This window comes from Drosophila santomea, chromosome X (genome assembly GCF_016746245.2).
Source record: "Drosophila santomea strain STO CAGO 1482 chromosome X, Prin_Dsan_1.1, whole genome shotgun sequence".
NCBI classification, from domain to species: domain Eukaryota; kingdom Metazoa; phylum Arthropoda; class Insecta; order Diptera; family Drosophilidae; genus Drosophila; species Drosophila santomea.
The window spans coordinates 5767962-5790416 of record NC_053021.2 but is presented as its reverse complement, the minus strand read 5'-3'; the positions used below and the strand labels follow the sequence as shown (position 1 = coordinate 5790416).

At 41.0% G+C, this 22455-nt stretch overlaps 1 protein-coding gene and 1 long non-coding RNA gene across 3 annotated transcripts in view; one reads left to right on the top strand and one right to left on the bottom strand.

The window, feature by feature from the left end:
* The window catches only part of LOC120456532 (protein white), a 35858-nt gene extending 32121 nt beyond the window's left edge, over window positions 1-3737 (bottom strand). Inside the window, exon 1 of the mRNA XM_039643408.2 lies at window positions 3705-3737. The gene's annotated coding sequence lies outside the window, so the exon portion shown is untranslated. The remainder of the gene's footprint in view (window positions 1-3704) is intronic.
* Window positions 1-22455, top strand: part of LOC120456553 — a 163472-nt gene that overhangs the window by 83064 nt on the left and 57953 nt on the right. The gene's annotated exons all lie outside the window — the stretch shown is intronic.

The following is a 22455-nucleotide window of genomic DNA, read 5'->3' as shown; positions in this document are numbered from 1 at the left end:
TTTTAACAGACACACACACACACACACACTGCCAAACACCCTCATACACCTGAAACACACATACTAACGTCGCGGGCAGACTTCATTTGCAGACAGAGCGCAAAAATTTCTGAAACACACTGTCACAGTGGGTAAACCACGAACTAAAAGTGGTTCAAAATCAAACCAAAACAAAATTACTGACTTATGTATATGCATGTCAAATTCTGTTGTTTTATTGCACCAAAAATAATCAACTATATGTTTTTATGGCCTTGGAAATCATTAGAAAAGCACACGTGGTTGGAAAAAGGCCACTGCAATGAACTGTGTTGCCTGAAGACCGGGGACAGTGGGCAAGTATCACGTAGTGCAGCGCAGAAAGAGCATTAACACATTTACACGACACACATATGCAGGTGAACAAAGAAAAAAGGAGAATTCTTTGGAAAAAAAAGGAAACACGCGACACGCTTAAAAAATCTTTGCAACTTTCTTTCTGCGCCAAAAGCTGCAAATTTCATTTCACACCCAAAAGACCCCAGACATGCCAAACGAATGAAAGAGACGGAAGAAGGGGAACAGAGAGGGAGAGAGAGTGAGTGATAGAAAAGGGGGGCAGAAGGGCACCAGAGGGAGACAGCAGGCGGAGAAAAGTGCATGGCCACGAATTAAAAAGGTCATTTGGTCGCACTTTAGACAGTTTTTCTCCCCTTTACTTTTTAGTGTATTTTTTCCACAAGCGGCGCCCAGTGGATAAATAGGGGAGCTCGGGGTGGTTTAGGGATATAGGGATATACCTTTCGGTTTGGGGACTTGTAAAATAACTTTGGCGCCTGTCCAAATGAGCAGCCCAGCGGCGCGTGGCGAATCCGAAAGGGAAAAGGGCAGCGGTTCAGAGGTGGAAAACGGGGGAACAAATTGGGGAAACAAGGCATGGAAAAGCACGGAAAGCAGTTCGGTCCAGACTGGAGGAAAATCGCCATACCTGATAAGCTTAAATCTTCCAAAATAAGTTAATTTGAATCGCCATCTTGCCTAAAACAGAAGCTACTGAGCTGCTGGTCAATTAGCATCAACGAATACTACCCAAAAAACTACATTAAACAATGAAAGTTAATTAAATAGGTGTTTGCAAATACAAATTAATACACTTCATTTTGGCTTTATGGCAAAAGTATTTCATTTCACGTTCAGCTGTTAACCCCAAGGCAAATCTTACAGTATCCATGTTGCCAGGACGACGGGATAAGAACGGTGGAGGGTACGGAGGGCCGTGGCAAAAGGGAACTTTGATGCCGTTTTAAAGTGCATCAAGAATTAACAAAACGGAAAACGGGAACGGAAACGGGAACGGGAAGCAGAAGAAGCCACAGTAAAATGGAAAACAACAAACGCGTGGTTTGGGGCATTGGAAAATGGCGGGAAAAACCGGAAGTGGTGGAGGCGTTACTGGCGCACGGATAAACAGGACTTAGTTGACCAGGTTGGCTGCAGGGCGAGATAAGAAAATTGCAATTTAATTAAACTAATTGAAAGACGATAGGCGGCGAAAGGTGTCTCCTTCGGGCTTTTCAAGGGCTTTCTTGCACCGACTTTCCCGTCCAACTTCAAGTCCTGGCTTTATCCTTATCGCCGCCGCCACACACCAAACAAAAACAACAATAGGTCTGCTGTACACTGCTCAAAAAATCTTAAACTTTTTATCAAAGCTTGCAACTGAGTTTATATAATGAAGTATAAAATACTACCACTCCTAATTGTATAAAACGATGTATTTTTTTGCTAGTGTATTCGGTGAAAAGAATTAAGTGAAGCCATGCAAATTGCTTCTCATCTTGCCATTTTCCTTCGTCTGGACATTTGCATTCAAAACCAATGCGTCGTTGACTTTTGCTTGAGAATGCCAAGGAAAGAGATGGCTATACGTTGGCGAGAGGGAGATGGCATGTTGGCAAATGAAAAGCAAACAGTCTGGGAGCGGAAGGGCGAGAGAGAGAGCTAAGCAGCGGGGCTGAATGGGCCGAAAGAAGGTGCATTCAGGCATACAAATGAGCCCAGGGATTGGAAGTGTACGTAGATGTCGGAGTGGAAGTGGGCGTGGAAATGGCAGTGGGAGGGTATAGGCATGGCATGGGTAATAGGCCAGGCAAACTGCACATGGACTAGTGCCAATGACAGGGACGTGCCGGCCAAGAAAATTAACACATCGCCCTTAGGAGTCCTGTCCTTTTTTTTTGTTTCTTTACTCCGACTTCAGTTATCGACTGCTGATTCCGTGGTTTCCAGGTTTCATCTTCATCGGTAATGAGTTTCTTTTTGCAAATCAATTGCTAAGCAGGAAACCCAAAGCCACTTCCATCAAATGTCATCCGCCTGCACGGAAAAAAATTATTCGTAATTCAAAACTATTGCATATTTTGTATGCCACTTTGGACTAGAACCTACCATTTCTTTAATAACTTTCAGATAATTCTACTTTACTCACAGAAGCTTGCTGTGCAAATGCCTTGAAATGACTTATAAAAAAACACATTAGATTAAAACATATAAATAAGTAACAACGCATTTGGTTAGCGTCTTGAATTTTCCAGCCCTTGAAAAGAGTATAAACTGCCACAATATCTTTTATTGGTAACAGATAATTTAGCCCGTCATAATCTCGTTCAGCCCAAAAAATGTGGCTAAAAAAGTGAAGAAGGGAAAATGGCCGCACTTAATGCGCTTATCTCAGTTTGCAGTTTTGAGCTCTGTGTGCGATGGAATATTGCAATTAAGTGAAGAGGCAGCTTAGGCAGTCTATCTATCTTTCCCCCTCGAATTTTCCCCTTGCGAGACTCCCAGACCAACTACATTTTCTGGCAGCGAACTCATTTTTGTTGCTATTTCTTTGGATTTTTGGTGTGTTTTTTGTACATGTTTTTTGGCCCACTGCTGAACTTTGTTGCTGTCGTCTCAAGCGTCGCCATAAATATGCCGTTACGCATTTCCTCGCCCCTTTTCGAGCACAGTAAAAAATCTGTTACAAGTATAAAAGATATCTGCTCTAATATGAGCAAAGTATGGAATCTACATACTATGCTTTCTTTGGTCATCATTTCTTATAATATTAGCGCGGTTTTGTGATAAGCCTATTGAAGAATCTAAAGATGTCGTTTTCAGTGTACCCCGCGTTGTCTGTCTCTTTCGCTCCTGTTCACACGCATAGTTGGTTCATGCCAAATTGAACTGCTGTTAAGCCAAAGTCAACGTTCTCAGGCTTTGAAACACTTTATAGTTTTCCTTTGCGTTTCTCCTTCTGAGGATTTTCTTTTTCTTTATTTATAATTTTTATTTTGGCCAAGTGTTTGCCTTTGCCGCTTGTTGACTCACACACACACAGTCATATAAATAATGTCGTGCGTGTGTGTGTGTGTTTGGGCTAAGCAAAAGTGTTAAGTTGGAAACACGAAAAATGTGCGCGCCGCAAAACTTTGGTTTCCTTCGAAAAATGTAAAAAAAAAAGACGAAAAATTGCGGTAAAAGCTACCACACACACACAAAACACACACGCACTTGAGAGCAAATGCACATTGATTCGGTTTCCATGGACAATTAAAATGGAACAACTATGTTTTGGGAACAGCTATTAAATAGAAATATCGTTGTACAGTATTCATGTTCCATTTGTTAGAACCCTATTTGGTAAACAACGTATTTTACTACTATAAATGTGGTTTACTTACGTCGGTACTCGTTCCACTGTGCGACTTTTGCTATGGCTGCTTCCTGTGAGGCAGTTCTGTTGGCATAAGTGGATTACCGTATTAAGTTTTTATTATTAGTCTAAATGGGAAAGTCCTTGTTGAGTTTCCGGGTCTTACGAAACTGGCGAAAAGTGCGAAGTAGGCGGTTAGGCAAGCCCTTGAGTGCTGGGCTGAAAATTAAGTGTAAAATAAGAAAATTAGCTTAAAATAAATAAATTCTGTTGCGGTTGCGTCGTCCTTCAATATTCATTTGGCTTTTCCTGCGCCAGTGTGAGGATTAATAATTAGAGACGACGACAGTGTACACTTGCGGTTGTGTAACCACCGAGTCACCCAACATAGCCACCCGATAAAGCCACCCAAAAACCACCCAACGGAAGGAGAAAGAATCGCTTTCTGGCTCGCACAATTCTCAGAGCGTTCATTTGCTTGGCCAAAGACGGCATAACTTTCATTTATGACAGGCCCAGTTCGCATATTATGCGGTATTCCCTTCACTTGCCAGTTGTTACACTTGGGAAAGAGATTGCAAATTAGCCAAAAATATGAAGTGTATCAATATTGTGATATTTTTTAATATTTGTTGAATGTATTTTGTTTTTTACTTATATAAAGGTATGAAATGTATGGCATTTGCAGCATTACAACTTATTTTTAGTGAGTTCAAGAGGATCGTCATGCAGGAGTAGACATTTCTCACAGTGTACACCCTCTTCCTCGCTCCCTGGGCCATCAGTGCATATGCATAAAGTTTATGAGGCACTGGCGATTGCAAAACTTTTACCAACAATGGCGACAGAAAGTTTCCTTTCCTGTTTTCCGTTCTTTCGCCATCTCTGTCTCATGCTCTGTCTTTGTCTCTCCCTCTCTCTCTATCTGCCTCGTTCTATTGTACCTGAAGTTAAAGATGACAGCAACATAGGCGGAATAATGCAGCAAGCATAAAAACAAATCAATGTGTTGGCAAATTTTAATCGAAGTCGAGCAAATATTCACACAGCAAGGTACAAAAGTACTGCATTAATGTTACGAGTTTGGGTGTCGTGATTTGTATATTTGTAGGATTGAAGTGGTAGTGTTAGTGTTATGCAATAATGTATGCTGATAACTGGAGAATGTTGCTCCGATTTAAATGGCTTCTCATTTGTGTGCTCTTAAATGGAGTGGCAAGTATAATTGTAAAGTTTACTTTAAAGCTCATCCACTTCAAGTGTGATTTGTTTCGTAGTTTCTCGAGTTGAAAATAAAGCACTCTTGAGCAAAAAGCCAGGGATCAACATTCTCAGCTGCGAAAGCCGACTTTATTTACTGAACTGCAAATCCATGGACATTCTATTATCTCGAATTTAAGTTGGCGATTAAAGTTATCCTTCGGTCTACTTCACACCAACCGAAATGCGTTGAGAATCTCAGGCAAAGTCCTTTTCGCCGAGCAAAAGATTTAGAATCAAATTAAATGCTTGTTGACATGTCATCCACACATACACCCGAAACCGGAAAAAGGATTCAAGTTACTTATGGAGGGCAAAGCGGCAATGGCAACGGGGTGTTGGGGCGGCAAGGGCGGGCGATAAGGGTTAAGGGGTTGGGGGTTAGTGGTTGGGGTTGGGGCTAAGCTGCTGCATCAAGTGTCATGCAATAAATATCACTCAAAACTTTTCTCTTTTCGGGGCATGTGTAGCGATAAAATGTATCTAATTTAAGATGTTTTTGCCGCCCGAGCAAACTGCAATCCAAGCCACCCGAACTCTTTGCCAAACTGTGAGGAGCACAAAACTTTTTACCTTTGACCGCAGGTGGCTCCAGTAGGCGGCTGCAGCGGTTTGGGTGGACACATCCTTTTTCCGGCAGCAACGTGAGGTCAATGCGGCAGGTTCAAGTCTGACATCTGTGAGACGCAAGAGACGCAATCGGGGCACTACAATAAAATGGGAATTTTCAAAATTGCAGCACTAGGTTCCTGGTGCAGTGTAAAATCTCTCCTTGGACACCAGTGCTGCCAATGTGGCTAGTGCATTGAATGCATTCAGCTATGTGTGCACACAGATGCACACGTTATTAGTTAATATTTTTAATGTTTAGCCATACGCAGTCAATAGGATAATTTAACTTTATATGTTCGGGAATAGATGCGTCCCCTTATACTGTATTGTTTCTTAATTCATCTTGTATTAGAATGGCTCAACTTTATACACTTACTTCTGGCGCAAATTGCATCTCCCAAATACACACACATGCCAGTGTATACTCCATCTCTGTCGCCACGTCAAGTATGAAATTGTTGTGTTCACACTAAACTTAAGTAACTGAATTAAAATGCGGCTAATAGAGTAGTTGCAAACACATGGAGATTAAATGGGGACGAGGCGGCCAACGGGAGACGGTGGAAGGGGGTGTGACTGAGTAAGATGACCAGATTAACTGACTAGTTTATGGCAATCCCTGAAACCGAAGGACCAGCCCAGTGTTTGGGCGTGGGTGTGTGCGTGTTTCTGTCACTTGGCTTCTTCTTTTCCTTTATTTTGCATTCCTCATTTACCTGCTGCTATGCTGACAGTTTCTACAGGTGGAAGACGGATGGCAGATGAGTGGATGGTCTGGAGCAGAGAACTGCAAGAGTGCCATTTTTTGCCACCCTAATCACACTCAAACGATTTGAGTGTCGGGTGCCACTCACACCCGCTCAAAATATTCGGGTGTCTGCAAGCACCCTGGTGTGAGCGCACCCGAATCAATGCGGGACTCTACGTCGCGGGTGCCGATCACACTCGCCACTCAAAACGATGAACAGAGAAGGCAAACAGGCAGAAAAAGGCATCCCCAAAAAGGGATGAGTGGCAAAAACACTCAATGATGTCTCGTAAACACTCGGGTGTCTGGTCGACACCAGGTACTCACCCATTTCCTCCACGTCAGAGCTGACAGCTGGTTGTAGCTCCTGGAAAATAACTAGCTTCCTCCAGTAGGTCGAAATCACATTATTGATATCCTCTGCTACCACATAAAATCATTGCACCACTCACTCACAATTAGTATTTAAAAAAAAAACATCGAAAAATATGTTTGCTTACGTAGGACTTTTGAGAAGCGCAGAGAAGGGCACATATATTTTGGTATTATTTAGTATTAAGTATTTAGTATTATTTAGTATTCAGTATTATTTAGTATTTAATACTTAGTATTATTTAGTATTTAGTACATAGTATTATTTAGTATTTAGTACTTAGTATTATTTAGTATTTAGTACTTAGTATTATTTAGTATTTAGTATTTTTCATTATTTCTTATTTCGTGTATCTACGTTCTCGTGTATTTAAAAAATTACAGCAAATTACATGGAATATAGCATTAGAAATATTTCGAAGATGTTGCCTAACTAAACTTAACCGCGTCCCAAATACATTATTCTTCTGGAAGAATACCTAAAGAAATTTGCTTTAAGTTTTGGCAACCAAATTTCACCCAAATCCTTTTGGCTGTTTGTGTTTTTTTAAGCGATTTTCAGCACAGTGGGCTGTCAATCAAGTGCAGGAGTTTTTAACTGCAATTGCGAAATTCGAAATAAGAAAAAACAGCGAAACTAAAAGGAAAAGTGCGGAAAAGCTCGCCAAGATGGCTGGCTGTCCTATATAATGAAATAAAAGTGAGAGCAAATCTGCGCAAAGAATGTAAATTAAAGTGCAAATAGAAATCGAAATGACAGATCCCGGCCAGCCTACCCCAGAGTCCTTCAGCTCCGGTTGCTGTGCGTCATCGTCATCCTTATCGTCATCAAGCTGAGATACTCTGAGAGTGAGGTCCTCAAGTGGATGGTGCCCCATCCGAAAGGCTCCCCTTTTCCTAAGAGAAAACAATACATGTGCATTGTCAGCGGAAAACTTGCGAGGAAAACGCTTGCGAAACGGGGAGCTCCTGGCAGACCTGCGAGACAGATGCACTATAAAAATGAAGAAATTATATAGCATACTTATGGGCGATGCAGCACGTGCACCTCAAGAGCGAACTGCACTGAAGGGTGGATTTTAAAGATTCTGCGAAAGCCAGAAATACACACTACGGCTTGTGAGATACTCTGCTCAAATAGCTACAAATATCCAAACTTATAGATTTTTCCGTATTTCACATACTATACAATTGCACAAAAACCATTTGATAGACGGAAAAGCTGTTATTTTATTTTTATAATTTTAAGTTTAAGTTTAAACATTTTGTGAATGAAATCGTTATTTTTAAGCATAAAAACTTTGTGCATTTTTTTGCGGCATTCATCAAAGACTTTGAATGAAAAAACCATTGCAGCGCTTTTGAAATTCAAATAAATCCAACTAAAGCATCACAAATAGCTCGTAAAAGTTGTGAATAGTTCTGAAAAGAATTTCAAATAAAATTTGTTCACTCTATTTCGGTATATCTCCTTAGTTTCATTGCGTATGTACACGCAGTGCTGGCAGTTGCGGCGTATACGTAATCTTGCACAATGTGAATAATCTCTGCTGGCCATTAGGGCAGCCAACAAGTTTTGCTTTTGGCCTTGCAGCACACGTACACATGCATACATACATACATAAATACAAATACAAATCTGCACAGGTGTAACTGTGTGTGGGAAAGAGAAAGTTAAATTAAAAAATGTCAAATTGCATACATTTAGGAGCTAATGAAATAAGTTTAGCGACAACAACAACTGAAAGCGTTGCCGAGTGCTGAGTACTGCGTTAAGTACCTCTGTATGTATATGTGTATATGCCTGTGTGTATGGGGATGCCTGTGTGTGCTGTGCATGTGGGTGTATGTGTGTGCATTGCAATTTGAATTAATTTGACTTTTTTATGAACTTTAAGTATGCCAACAGCAGCCCAAAGCTAAGCTATGCTCCTGTTTTCCTAGGTCCTTGTTGTTGTAGGTTGTAGTAGATGTAGTTGTAGTTGCAGCAACTCTTGTTGTTGCCGCTGCTGCTGTCGTTGTTATTGTTGTTGCCACTGCAGCTGTTCGGCTGCTGTGCGCTTGTGGCCTGTGCTTCACTGTATATGTACGTGTTTGTTGGCCACGTCGAGCGTTGATGAGATGCCAGTTGAGTTAATCAGGAAAACATGGTGAGCCAAAGGCGCCGACAGAGATAGATATATGTTAAGTGGTGCACCCAGAGTGACGGGTGCTGCTGAGACAGAGAGTGCGAGAGAAAGAGAGACTTATAAAGAGGGTGTGTGGGGGAATGAAAAAATGGTATCCTTCAAGGCAGAGCTCTCAAGGCTCCTTTCGACGGCCACTTAAAAAATCATAATCATAACCAATTATGATTACGCCAGGCAACCGAGTCAAAGGCCAGATGAGCCAAACTGCCAGCTTTGGCTTTGGATATTTAGTTAGAAGCCGATTTCATTAGGAAGTCGATATAACGCATTTTGGTTTAAAGGTCAAGAGCTTGGTAAGCCATTTGAGGTCATTACGCTTCAGTATGCTATCTCAGCTAGCTTCGGCATAATAATTCTATTTGCTCACATCAAAAAGTAACCGTGACAGGTACGATTACACACTTTTATCGAACAGAAATCGATTTCCCTGGGACCCAGGGTATATGATATCTTCTCCACCAACACCATCATCCGATTCTGATTCTGGCCAACTGTCCATCATCTATCTATCAAAGTATCTATTTATCTTTTGTATCTTTCTATCTGCTTAACTGCGTCATCATCATCGCCATGATGGCCTTGCATGTGGGTGAGTTTTTGTGTGTGTAGTGAGTATCTGTGCCATTCTCCCGATGCCACTTCCTCTTCACTTCCCCATCCACTTCCGTTCGTTGTCTTGAGCATCCTGCTGCTGCGAATGCTGCTTGTTGTTGTGGATGGCGTTGATTGCTGTTGACTTTGATTTTTGCAATCTGCTTTCGATTTATTTTATATTTCTTCCAGGTCACTGACGTTTGTGTGTGCAATGTCCAGTGTCCTCCTTTCGAGCTCCATTCACTTCCTTCTCCTTCTACTTCTACTTCTACTTCGCCTTCTCTTTCTCCTTCTCATTCGCGGTCTCATTCACCCACACATGTCCATCATCGTCATTTTTTCACCAGATCCTGCAGCTTCATATTGCTTTTGATTTCTAATTTGGTTCATTGGCTCTGGGCATGTCCGTGTCTAGTCCTGTATCTTTATCACTCCTCTTTTCACCCCCCCTTAAACTGCCTCCCCCTAACCAGATTTTTCCCTGGTGTTCCCCTGATTTGGCAAAACCCCCGACCCCCCAGCCACCACAACATCCCATTGTTGTTTCTGCATGAAATTTGAGTAAATAGCTAAAGCAAAGCGAAATATGTCGACACATGCGGGCAGCTTTCCATTGTGGCTAAGTGTTGGTGTGTATTTGCTGGCATTTGTGTGTGGGTGTGTGTCTGTGCATGTGTGCGAATGCGGTGTGTGTGGGTGGCTGAGTGTGTGTTTGTGTGATTGGGGCTGAAAATGCACATTTTGACGCCCGCATTTTTCAGCACCGAGTGTTTCGATTTGTCCTGGCTAATTTCCCAACCATTTTCATTTCTAAACCAGATACTCAATTGCCTTGCTCCTTATTCTTCCTGGTGATAACTTCCAAAGCATAAAACACAACAACTAACTAATTATACGAAGCTATACATAGGAACGACATTAGTTATAGCTATTGCTCTTTTTATTACTTACACAACGCTTTCAATGAACAAAATTTGCATAAAATCCTTTTTTTAAGCATTGTAAAGTGTTATAACTACACATTTTTTTCGAAAGTTGTGAATTTATCTCCCTGATTACTATCAATTAATAGGAATGTTGCACGCAATTTCTTGTTATTTACAATAAATTTGTTCACTGTTTTCGCCTCCAATCAATCAAGTCTGCTGGGTATTCAAAATTCGCTTAAACAAAAAATGAAAATGTCAGAGTTTTTAGCTTGGTGTTCGGTATTTTCTCTTTCTGTTTCGGCTTGGGTGTAGTACTTGTTATTGTTTCGCCTGATGGATGCCATGACAAGGTTTTCATAACTTTTTACAGCATGCAAAAGCGATGCAAAATATTCTCTAGCCCTGGACCTCACCCTGGTCCTGGGATTTTGCCCAATTGTTCCCCTACCCGAGCGTTTGAAAAACTCTTTTATTTTGGCTGCCAATCAGCAGAGAACTAAAAATGTGACCACGAAAAATATGCGGGGTGTGGTGGCTAACTGGCGGGCTAGAAACAGGGAACTGGCATTGATGTGTGTTTTTGGCATTAATATAAAAGGCAATCAAAATCAAATCAAATGAAAATCGTTCCAGTTGTTTTTGTGTGTGTTGACAAGTTCATTATGTTTGCATTGCGTTTCGGTTAGAGTTGGAGTCCCCCTTTTGTTTGTCCACCGATATGACCAATAATCAATGGCTAATACACACACACACATACGCACATGTGTGTGTGTATGGAGGCTGAGACGCACACAAACAAATGCTTGGGCGCACATTAAAAGCGACTTGGGCAAGCCGCAAATTGAACTAATTTGATGTGTGAACAACGGCTAAAATGAAGCAGGGGCGTCCTACCATTGATGAGCAAAGCCAGATGGATAGCATTCTCGGATACATACAGTTGGAGTCACTAAAATAGGAGTATGTTTCAGCTCTGGAAGCTGTATATTCAATACACTATTACATCAAAGAGCCCTCATTGCAAATCTAGTTTATATTGTTTAAAAATAGATGCATAAATTGTTTTTTTTTATAAAGAAATATTTATATAAATATTCTTAACGCAATACTATAATACAATACACTACTATTTTGACTTGATCTGTGCAACTATATGTGTATATTGATTGACAGCCAAAGAAATTGTGCTCTTGGGGTTGGCAAGGGAAAACGCAGACAGGACGAGTGTCCAGATCTAAGACCATCTCCCCTCAATGCACTGTGTTATGATTTTGTGATATATACCGCATTAATTCAATTTGATGTGGAGCTTGAAGCTCTTGTTGCCAGAATTTCGCCTGAATTTCGATAAACAGGCCGGCCAGCTTCTGCTACTTAGTATGGATTCCATCTGTCTACGAATTAGTTAGAGCGACTTGGGTAGCTAACGAAGCTGGTCGCTTTTAATAACAAATACAATTTGTTTATCAAAAGTCTCGAAGCATCTGACTGCATTGGAAGTCCTCAAGCCAAGAGTACATTGCAGCATGAATCAAAATTGAAGGAGTCTTTAAGGCAAGTGTCGTGCTGGTAAATTGTGGGATTAGCCTGGGACTTGTTAACAATGTTTCGTCGACGAGGCCTTGAATTATCAGTAGATGTGTGAACAAATACTATTTTCGACAGGGCTTTGAACTGCCTGAAGAGTGAGGAGCTTCAGAGTGCATTACATATGTAAGTAGATTTATTGAAGGTGCTCACCTACGAGTATTTTAAGATTTTCACATGTTTGATCGCCAAGTCACAAGCGCAAGCTATTTATACACTTTTTTAAGGATTCTTTGCAAATCCAATAAGTCATGTTATGGGTAATTACACTCTTTCTGTCTTCGGATCAACTCGCAGAGTAGTCTGCAATGAAAACAAGGAGCTGCGCATTTGGGACCGAAGCGAAATGAATTCATCATGTCGAACAAACGTCGAGTTATTTGCAATTATTCCTGCTGGCTTCCAATTAAATTAGCATACAATCAATCGAATACATTTACAATTCATACGTCAAGTGTGTGTGTGTGTGTGTGCGTGTGTGTATTTGCTTTCTCGATCGAATGGATGCCCATCGTTCAGATAGATTTAAATATATATAAGTTGATGTCCATCGCCCAGATGGCGAATATACTCGCATACACATTCATGTATATATAAATATACAGCATCACAATGAGTTATCCTTACGCTCATTACATTTGGATTAACATGCTAATAATGCCAATGGGCAGCATTCAGTACTCCCCATCTTTGGTTGTCTTTGTGGGCCGTATGTAAATGCGGGCCGTACTCCACTTGGGATAAGTCCTGCTCATCATGACTACTGGTATCCGACGCACTTGACTGAATAATTTAACAAATGCATAGAGCTGCACCCAGAATGGGATGGCAAATCGATGTTTGGCATTGATAGTTGGAGTGTTATAATTGTATGTTTGACAATCTTCATAACTGTCAATTAGATTGCCATATTGCCGATGCTGATGCCGTAGCCGTTGCCGTAGCCATAGCCGATGCTGGTGCTGGTGCCAAGTTGGCAAGTTGGACCATCGCCAGCCCCTGCTCGGTTATCCCCTGCTAATGTAATTGTTTAACACACTGCCGGGCATTATTATAAACAAATGCCTGTCTGGGCGGACAGACAACGGTAGATGGATGGACGTACTGCAATACGATTGCCTTGATTTTATTGACTGCACTGCGATTGTGGTGCACATACTCTTACTCAGCTTATTTGCATATGTGGCAGGTTTTCCTTCCATTCCACCCCCAACACACTCCATGCCATGCCATCACATTCCATTCCATCCAACCCATCCATCGCATTCATCCCAATGGGCTGCCTATTTTGATTTATGGCAGCAAATTGTGCTTTGGCCTTTTTGAGTGGCTCAAGTGGTGCAGTGGATCCGTATCTGTGCCAAATTCCGAATATCTCTTGAGAGAGCCGTATTAGCATTTAATTGAAGGATTGCCAGGCCGTTGAGGGGAATTAGTCCCGATAATCGAACATTGCTGCTGAGCATGGTAAATAATTTAATTCCGAGTCAGTTGGAAGTGGAAATTACACACAATTAATTTCGAAAATGTTAAATTAGGAGCATTGTATTTTTTATTGTTCGTATTGTTAATGCCCCACTATCTGTACGCTTTAAAAATTCCAGTATATAAATTTAAATTGTGAGGATATATTCCTTTATTTCTATTCCACTTCACTGTGTGCATTTTTCTCTTTTTCCAAACTCAGATCCCTAGACAGGTGACTGAATAACGCAGTTTGTCCGCCTCAATGTTGCTTTGAATTTTGTTTTTCGGCCAGGACAATGCGGCCGACCAGATGTCGCAGTCGTCCTTTTGGCCGCCTGTCAATGTCGCTCCTTGATGGCCGGCAATGCAATTTGGCTAAGGAAAATGGCCAAAAGGACGCCGAGCACAGAATACGCAAAATACGGAAAATGCAAAATGCTGGGCTCTCACACAATCGGAGGCATAATGCATAATTATACAATGGCCCAGACGCCAAGGACGATCCAGATGAAGCGAGCTTCAGGGTCCTTATCAGGACATCCGCTCTCAGCGATTTTTAATTGCTATTGTTCGAGTTTATTGTTTTATTATAAAGGGCAAGTGAATGAATAGACAGAGATGGGCTAGAAAAAAAATTAAAAGACAGAAAGTGGTCACGAAAATTTTCATTTAATTTCTTTTGTCGCTTCAGTCGCCTCAGTTGCTTCGGTCTTTTTCGTTTCTTTTTCGTAGCGCTTTCTATTTCTATTTTCGAAATAAATATGGCAACAATTAACTGGCCGAGGATAAGAAACTTTGGCCAGCCATAATTGCAATGAGTCGCAAATTAATTATGTAATGTCGGCAAGTGCTCCTGCAGTTGGCGTGTATTCAATTTGTAGCAATTTTCATTCGAAAAATGTGTTTAAGGACTTCATAAGGACCCAACTCTAAACTACGAAAACAAGGCAGCTTATTTATTTGTTGAATTAACAACGAAAACTCATTGTGAAAGGCTTTAAGGAAGTACAAAGAAAAGCTTTAAGTAAAGACACCTTCGAAATTCCAAATAATAATCGTGCAATTTGAATAGGTTTTCAAAACATGCTCCCCATTTAATGTAACAATGCCTTCGACCTGCACGTCCTTCAGATGACAAGAACATCAAATTAATATGCACTTTTCCAGCACTTGATCCTGGCAAGTGGGTATGTGGATTGGCCGTTGGAAAGCCGGACGGACACACAGCCAGCTGGGCTGCGAGTATCCTTTATGGACAGTAGAAGGACCTGGTGGCAGAGTACGCAAAAAAGGAGCGAAGGGGGGGGCAAAGGCAAAAGGAATTTGTATACAAATATGGCGAACAAATATAGTTGGAATGAAACAGCAGAGTGCACTTGAAGGGCACTGGAGAGAAGGAGGGCCGAAAAACACGGGCATAAGTGCCAGGCCCTGGAACAAGGACTATGGAACCACGACGTCGACGATGCCACTACAATAATCATAAAAGCGCAAAGCAACAGCCACACACCGCACAACACATATGCTCCGCGGGATCCTGCAGAGTCGGGGCGGAAATAATGTATTAATCCTGTTGAGGCCATATTTTTTATTGGCATTCGTTCCCCTGCCAGCGTGCCTCTTGCCAGCGTGCCACCATGCGTATACGTAATTTGCATTAGCAATCGTTGTCAGCACGGCGCCACGCCCCTTGTGCCTTTCGGGCAGGTGATAAACCGCATTCTTATTATAACACCGCAAAGAACCAAAACGTCGGAAATGCGCACGTACTTATGTGTAATATACACTGAAAAATACACTGAAACTAAGAAAATCCAGTTAGATAGAGATTTCAAAATTGCGCCTCGATATCTGATCAATGCAAAGATGATTTTAGCTTGAAAGGCGCACTATTGTTTCATTTCATTGAGTGTAAAATTTAACTAATCCATTTAACCGAAATGCTGGACGAGAAAGCGGTGCTGAATAAGGTATTTATTCTAGCATTTCTCTTTGTGTTGATTTAAATGTATTTAAATATATGTATATGTTGTACAACCGACAAGGACAATTTAAGCCCTTTCATAAATATTACTGCTTCGGCGGCGGCAACGCGTCGCGTAATTATTATTACGCATACGCCCCGTTACCCGGCGACCCGAAGCGTAATTCACCGTTAAGCACGGTGGTCAACGGATGACAGGAACTGCGAACGGAAATAATTGTTATGCAATTTAAATTATTCCCTATTTAAATTTTTGCGCACATTATTAACGTACACGGAAAGTTTTGCAATTATATTTGCCATTGAGCTTTTTATTTTGATTTAAAATTTACCCACTTTGCATTGAGTTCAATCGAAGGCCATGAGTATTATTTAAATAGAGTAAATAACTGATTTTAAAAAATAAGATTGTGCTACCACAGGATTTATGAAAATCATATTTCTCCTATTAAGCATGTCATTAGATGAGAAATGTTTCAATTTATTTTATTTGTTTTTCAAATAAATACGTACTAATACCTTTAAAGTATATATATGTTTCTTTTTAATTGTTGTACTTTCAAAGGAAAGCCATTGTCAGCCCACTGTTGACCATGGTTGACCAAGAGCAGGTCGTGCGGGGGTGTACAAGGTCGATGGTGGTGGAGGAGGGGGGGAAGGAAGGTACATGACGCTGGCTGGCGACAATTATGCGCATGTTGGCGGCTTAAGCAGCCATTATTCCTGCTGCCTCACTTAGCCATTCTCTTTGCCACCCCCAACTCCATCTCCATCCCCATACCCGCCATCCATTTCCCATTACCCTTCCTGCCATTTCCCTCATCCTCCCCGCCGTTTTCCCCTAATTTCCCGCCGTCTTTTACAGGACTTGCACTTCCATTGTTACCGCTTGCTTTTTCATAAATTTAAATACAAAACATATTAAGTTTTATAGCCCGGGAGGGTTAAGTTGTTCGCTGTCCCCGGTGCTGTGCTGTGCTGTGCTGTGCTGGGCTGTGCTGAACCCCCTGTCGCCCAAATGTCTGCATATGTCTGAAATCCAGCTGAGAATTTACTAACTCCGGCATGTGTGGGACCGAACTGCATTAGAGGAGCAAGAAACGAGGAAGTTGGGGAAAAAATGGTCGACGGGAACGGGGCAAACAAAAAAGATGGAACGGCGACCAAAGCAATTGCCGGGTAACGTTAAGCACTCGAAAAGCTTCCGAGGAAAACGCTTAGCAAACAATTTGAGCAGCAGATCCTGAAAATGAATGAAAATTGGAATGGAAATGGGAAAATGCAGTGGCGTGGGGCTGGCAAATTCAGAGCGAAGCCGGGTGTGGAATGCCGTTAAATGAGTGGAATGAAATCATATTAATATCCGCATGAGTTACTATTATGGCCCGGGATCGCAGGGCTGTTCAAGTTCACACAGTTCATCATATGGGTTAAGCACGGGAATCTGATTTAAAATACTTTCATTTCTGCAAACACATTAATTGCATTTTATTTGCATTTTTGCAAATAATTTCCTTTCGTTCAAATGCATTTGTACGCGTTTGTACGACAGTTGAGAACTGGTTCTTTGTTACTTTAAATTTTATATTAAATTAAATTAGCTCTGTTTCTGTTCCGTATGTTTGTTTGATTTTTTTTCGCATCCTGCGACTAGATTCCAGCTATTTATTTTGAGTCTGAAATGGTTTGGCTCGTTGGCTGAATGATATCGAAATAAATGCACAACCCGAGATGCATTTAAAGACGACTTAACCCCCACCTTAACCCCTCAGTGCCATTCCTCCGGCTGCTTCTTATGAAAATTTCGTTGGGTTTTCCTTTCACACGCAAACGGAACCAGAAATATCAAGTGGAATTGCATTGCATTTCCCTCTTGTGTGTTTGTGTGTGTGTGCATTTGTTTGAGTATGTATGTGTGTATGTGTATGGGTCTGGCATAAATACAGTTTACTAAAATTGAATTCATTATGCTGAAAATACAAAAACAGACAGACCGAAAGACACAGCATTCGCCCCACATAAACCACATAGCATAAATATATATACAAGTGTATATATATCGATGAACCTCCTTCTCTATGCGAATATAATATACAATGGAGTCAAAAGCAAAATATTACCATGCATAAATAACGGATAGAAAAACCAATCCATATATATGTACACTAAAATGGGAGTATATGTGTGTCACAAACAAGTTTATCCATTTCTATATCTATTTGTTTATCTTATTGTGGGGCCTCGAAAAATATATATATACACACAGAAAGAAAATTTGTTTAAAGCGGATGCAAGTGTTCTCTCACCAATGTAAAAATGGAATGCAATTAATTGCAAAAACTCTTCAGCTTTCTGTTACAAAATCGGAATTACAGTTGCTGAAGCGGTAATTGTTTCCAGTGCAGTGCATATAAATACGTATAATGCACCAAAAATGTGTATAAAAAAAAAGCATGAAACACGCAGAAAGACCAAGAGCATGAATAAAAGGAGACTGCCATTGCAATGGCCCCATTTTGAGTGCGACTCCATTTTCGTTTGGCTTTCGGCGCCCACTGTCATTGATTTACTTTCCAAGCCTTTCCCCTTTTCCGCTGATTTGCCCCTGCACTGCAGTTCCTCCTCCGCCCAAGCTGGCCATTAACTAAATTGATTTGTTTTCAAATAAAAATACACATAACCGAACACAAAAAACGGTCGGTCACCCGTTGGCAGCACAAAAAAACACCATACATCCCGATGCATTGCAAATGGAACGCTATCGACAGGCCAATGCAATTCCCCTTAGATAAGAACTCCTCTGAAAGCGTTCGTAAAAACTAACAACATGGAGATAACAGGGCGACCATATCGACGCTTACTAAAAGGGTTTGTAAAATTACATCATTTCGAAATGGATTTCGACGGATCGAATAAATTTCGATCTTTAACTCTGGTAAAGCTTATTTTCATATATCTACATCTAATTAAATACAACGTTGTTATAAAATGTACTTATATTTGAGGTAAATATCCTTCACTGATGGATCACAGAACTAACTCACTTAGTTGTGGTAACTTGTCGACATGGCTACATTGAGAAATCACTTATCACTTGGCTTCCTCTATTTTTTGGCACGTCCTCTTGTCGCATTTCATTAATTTAACTGCATAAATGTAGTGCACTCCCTCTAGTTTTCCCCTTGTTTTTCCCCAGTTTTCCCTAATTTCCCCCCTCGCTTCCCCACCCGCTACTCACCAGCTTCCTTGTAAACACTTTACTAAAGAGTTCATTTCCGTTTGCCGTTTCGCAAGCCAACAAAAAAGAAAAATCCGAGTAAAATCCGAGGAATAAAGAATGAAAAGTGAAGACAGAAGTGTGTGGCGAAAAAAGGGGTGTAAGTGTGTGTGTGTCTGTGCCAGCGTGGGCGAGGGGGCGTGGCAAGCTTAGTTAGCTTCGACCCCTTGACCACGAAGCCCCTGCATCCTGCAGCCTGCCTCCGAATCCTGCATCCTGGTCATCAGCCCGTCTCCGGTTCGTTGAGGGCATGAGATATTTAAAAATTCTTTTGTCCTCTCTCCTTGGTCTTAGTGGTTGCCGCATTTTCATTTAGTTTGCATTATGTTTTAAATTGTCGCACTTGGCGCAGAACGGCAGTGCTTGCGCAAGGCACTGAAAAAAAAATATATACATAAATTAAATGTTTGTGTACAAACACAAAACTGGGAAATTAAATTCCTTAAGTTTTGCCAAATTATGAACAATGGATTCGTTTTAATTACATCTTTATTTTCTACGCATTTCAAATAATTATATTTAGACATTACCCTTGTGGCCACCTTCTTTTTCAGTGGACTCAAAGACACATACTTAATGAGCTACAGCAGAACGTGTTGCACTTCTCTGTTATCTGAATGGCTGTGTGTTTGTATGTGTGCGGTTGAGGGGCAGACAACACCTCTTGACCCCTCTGACCCCCTTTTCACCCCTTCCCCTTTCACTTGACACCACTTTGGAGGCAATGCAGACATCATGACCAAACAACTTTCATTTGCTTACAAAGGATTTTGCACGAGAATCCTTGTCGGGTTGACAAAAGAGTCTTCCTCGGTTTTCTCCTTCTTTCATTCTATATTTATTTTGGCTTTTCTTCAGTGGAAATCAGTTGCGGTTTTTCCAGCAGTCAGCTAGTGAATGTGTGGCTTTCGAGTTGTAAAAAAATTAATTGCACTCGTCGATTGCGAAAAAGAAATTGTTCAATACAAAGAAACAAAAAACCACAAAAAAATCTACAAAAATTCTTCACATAAGAAAGCCTGTACAAAATGCTTTATATTGTCGTCTTAGTTGATGAATTCTCTAGGAAATTGTATTCTAAGTAACCTCATTTTTCACACCTGAAATTGTTCCTATTCGGAAGTTCATTAGGCCTAAAATATTTCTAAACATTTTGCACCATTCTCAGGTGCTTAAAACAGAAGTGAAAAAACACTGTGACTCAGAGAAAGGAATGTACAAGAAAAAGAAAGTGCAAGGGAAAATCGTTGGGAAAACTCTTGACGAGAAGTTGCGGGAAATGGGGAAAACTGGTAGGCAAATTCGAGGGTCTCCCACACCTCCAGCTCCACTTCAGCAGCCTCTAGTTGGGCTATATGTGTCATGAGCCATTTAAGCTCATTACGGGCATCAATTTGGTTGGGTGAAAAGGCGAGGGGGAGATCTGGCGGGAAAAGCCCCCGAGAAAACTGAAAAAATGATGCCTCGAAACCTTAAGTGCTTTCCACTTGCTGCTGAGCCATCTGAGGAAGTGGTAAATTGTTAATTTTAAGCCACCTGCTCCCCATTTTCCAGCAAATTCAGCAAGTTTTGCGTTTCGCGGTTCTTTTATGGGTTGCGTTTTTTAAGGAAGCCAAGTGACACGGATTTCTCTGCTTTCGGGCAATTAAATTCAATTTGCCCAGCTAATGGGAAAAGTGGCACGATTGCAAGAGAATGGTTATTATAAATATAATTTTAGTTAATAATTGAGATCACTCAAATTCTACTGCTATTTGGAGCCAGTCTTTGAGCCAGTGCATGTGTATGTGGGCACAGATATGTGGGAATTTTCGGTCATGTAAGGAGGAATAAGAAATTGAAATCCATAAAGCGCAGCAGCCATAACAATACAGAAAAAATCAAAAAGGACGGAGGGAAACTGAGGAAGAGGAAAGAAAAACGCGAAATGAATTTCACTTGAAATGTGAAAACATAAAAATTGTTTATGACTTCCGCTACGCTGCCTGCATCTGTCTGTCTTTGTCTGCGGCTTGGAAAAAGGGCGAAAAAGCGGGGAAACCGGGGAAAACCGGGGAAATGCGAGGTAGGTTGAGGGAAGGTGTAGGGGGCTTACTGCCTTATCAATTGGCGGCACTATCGAAAAAAGTTTTTGGGCTAAAGTCTGCAGGCTACATCCAAAAGTAAGGAGCTCCTTTGACTCCACGACAACAACTAAAGATGGGGAAAGAAGAAGAACGATAAGGGCTAACCTGAATTTTCGGCAGAATAAAGAATGTAATAAATATTTAAAATTGTTGTTCGTTGCCGTGAAAAGCTTAAACATGCAGTTTTAAAATACTTGCAAACTTAATTGTATGCATGTCAGTAAATGCGGCTTGTGACTATAACATCGTGTTCCTTTCAATGCTTTTATATTCCTAATGGACTTTTTGTCTTACCATTTAATTGAAAACCTTTTGTCGACTTGCAATCAACTGATCAACTCCGACAGTAGAATCCTCCGCACCTGGACGTTTAAAGTGGCGGACGGCGGTGGCCAAAGAGGCATTCGCACTCTCACCTGTCCGTCATGTGGTGGGATGCATTGCATTCTGGCGGGGATTCCCCGCTCACCTGGCTCTGTCCACTCCATCGAGTGTTCTGTGCTTTCGGTTTGTTCCGGCTTATTGCAATTTGCAACGTTGAACGTTTCATTTAAGGTTCACACGGCGGTTGGTATCCGACACGGAAAAAATGTTGATTATTGGTAATCATGGGTAAAAGAAACTTTCATGTGTGGTTACAAAATGGTGAATCCACTTGATTACTGAAAAAACTGTTGCCAAATAAAAAATATAAATTCGATCAGCTCATGTAATCGCATCAAACTTTAAAGCTTTCAATAACCGAAATTAAAGATCACACTCGAATGTCCGTTGAATAAGTTCTGATAAGTTATCCAATTTTTTTCCCGTGCACATACGAGTATATGGCTCTTTGGTGGGTGGGTGGTGCTGCTTTTGGCTGTGCTTCAGTGGGTGGTGCTACTTTTAGGTGGTGCTGCGTTGCCTGACGACGTGACAATGGTGCGTCCCTTGCCACTCGCTTTCGACCAAAAATAGCCGCATGCAATTGATTACAGCAAACGAATGAATGGCGGAGCAAACGGCGAGCCGGAAACTGTGAAAAAGTTTGGGGAAAATGCGGAAAACGGTGAAAATGGATTCCATGGATGAGGCGAAAGTCGGGATAGAGCGGGAAAGAGGGCATCCAGCCAATGTATTCGGTATTTGAATGGAGGATGCTGCGAATTAACATCGCAATATTGCACAGCAGCTCATTCCTTTGCTCTATAAAGAAGGACAGCTTATAGAAACTTTCCCTCTAACTAAATATATGCTGTCTACACTCCAAATAATGAAACATTTCAGAATGTAAAAGGCAGTGTATTAGTAGTAGAGTAGTGACACCATCCAACTTTTCTTTATAACAATAATAATTCAACTATTCAATGGAATTTGAAAGCGTACTCGTTGAAATTTTGTTGTGCTGCTTCTCGACTTAATTAAATCCTTAAAACCCCGAATAAGTGGATTTATCGAAATGAAAATATTGAAAATTCAGGAAATGTCAATCTGAATTAATCAAAGTTGCCTTTTTGCAACAAATTGTTATTAATTCGCCGAGTCAAAATTAAAATGCGCATGGTTGTGTGGTGGCAATGGCTGCATGTGTGAATAAGTGCTTTTTAAAGCGATTGCAATTCAAAGCAATTCAATTCAATTCAATCCAATCCAAT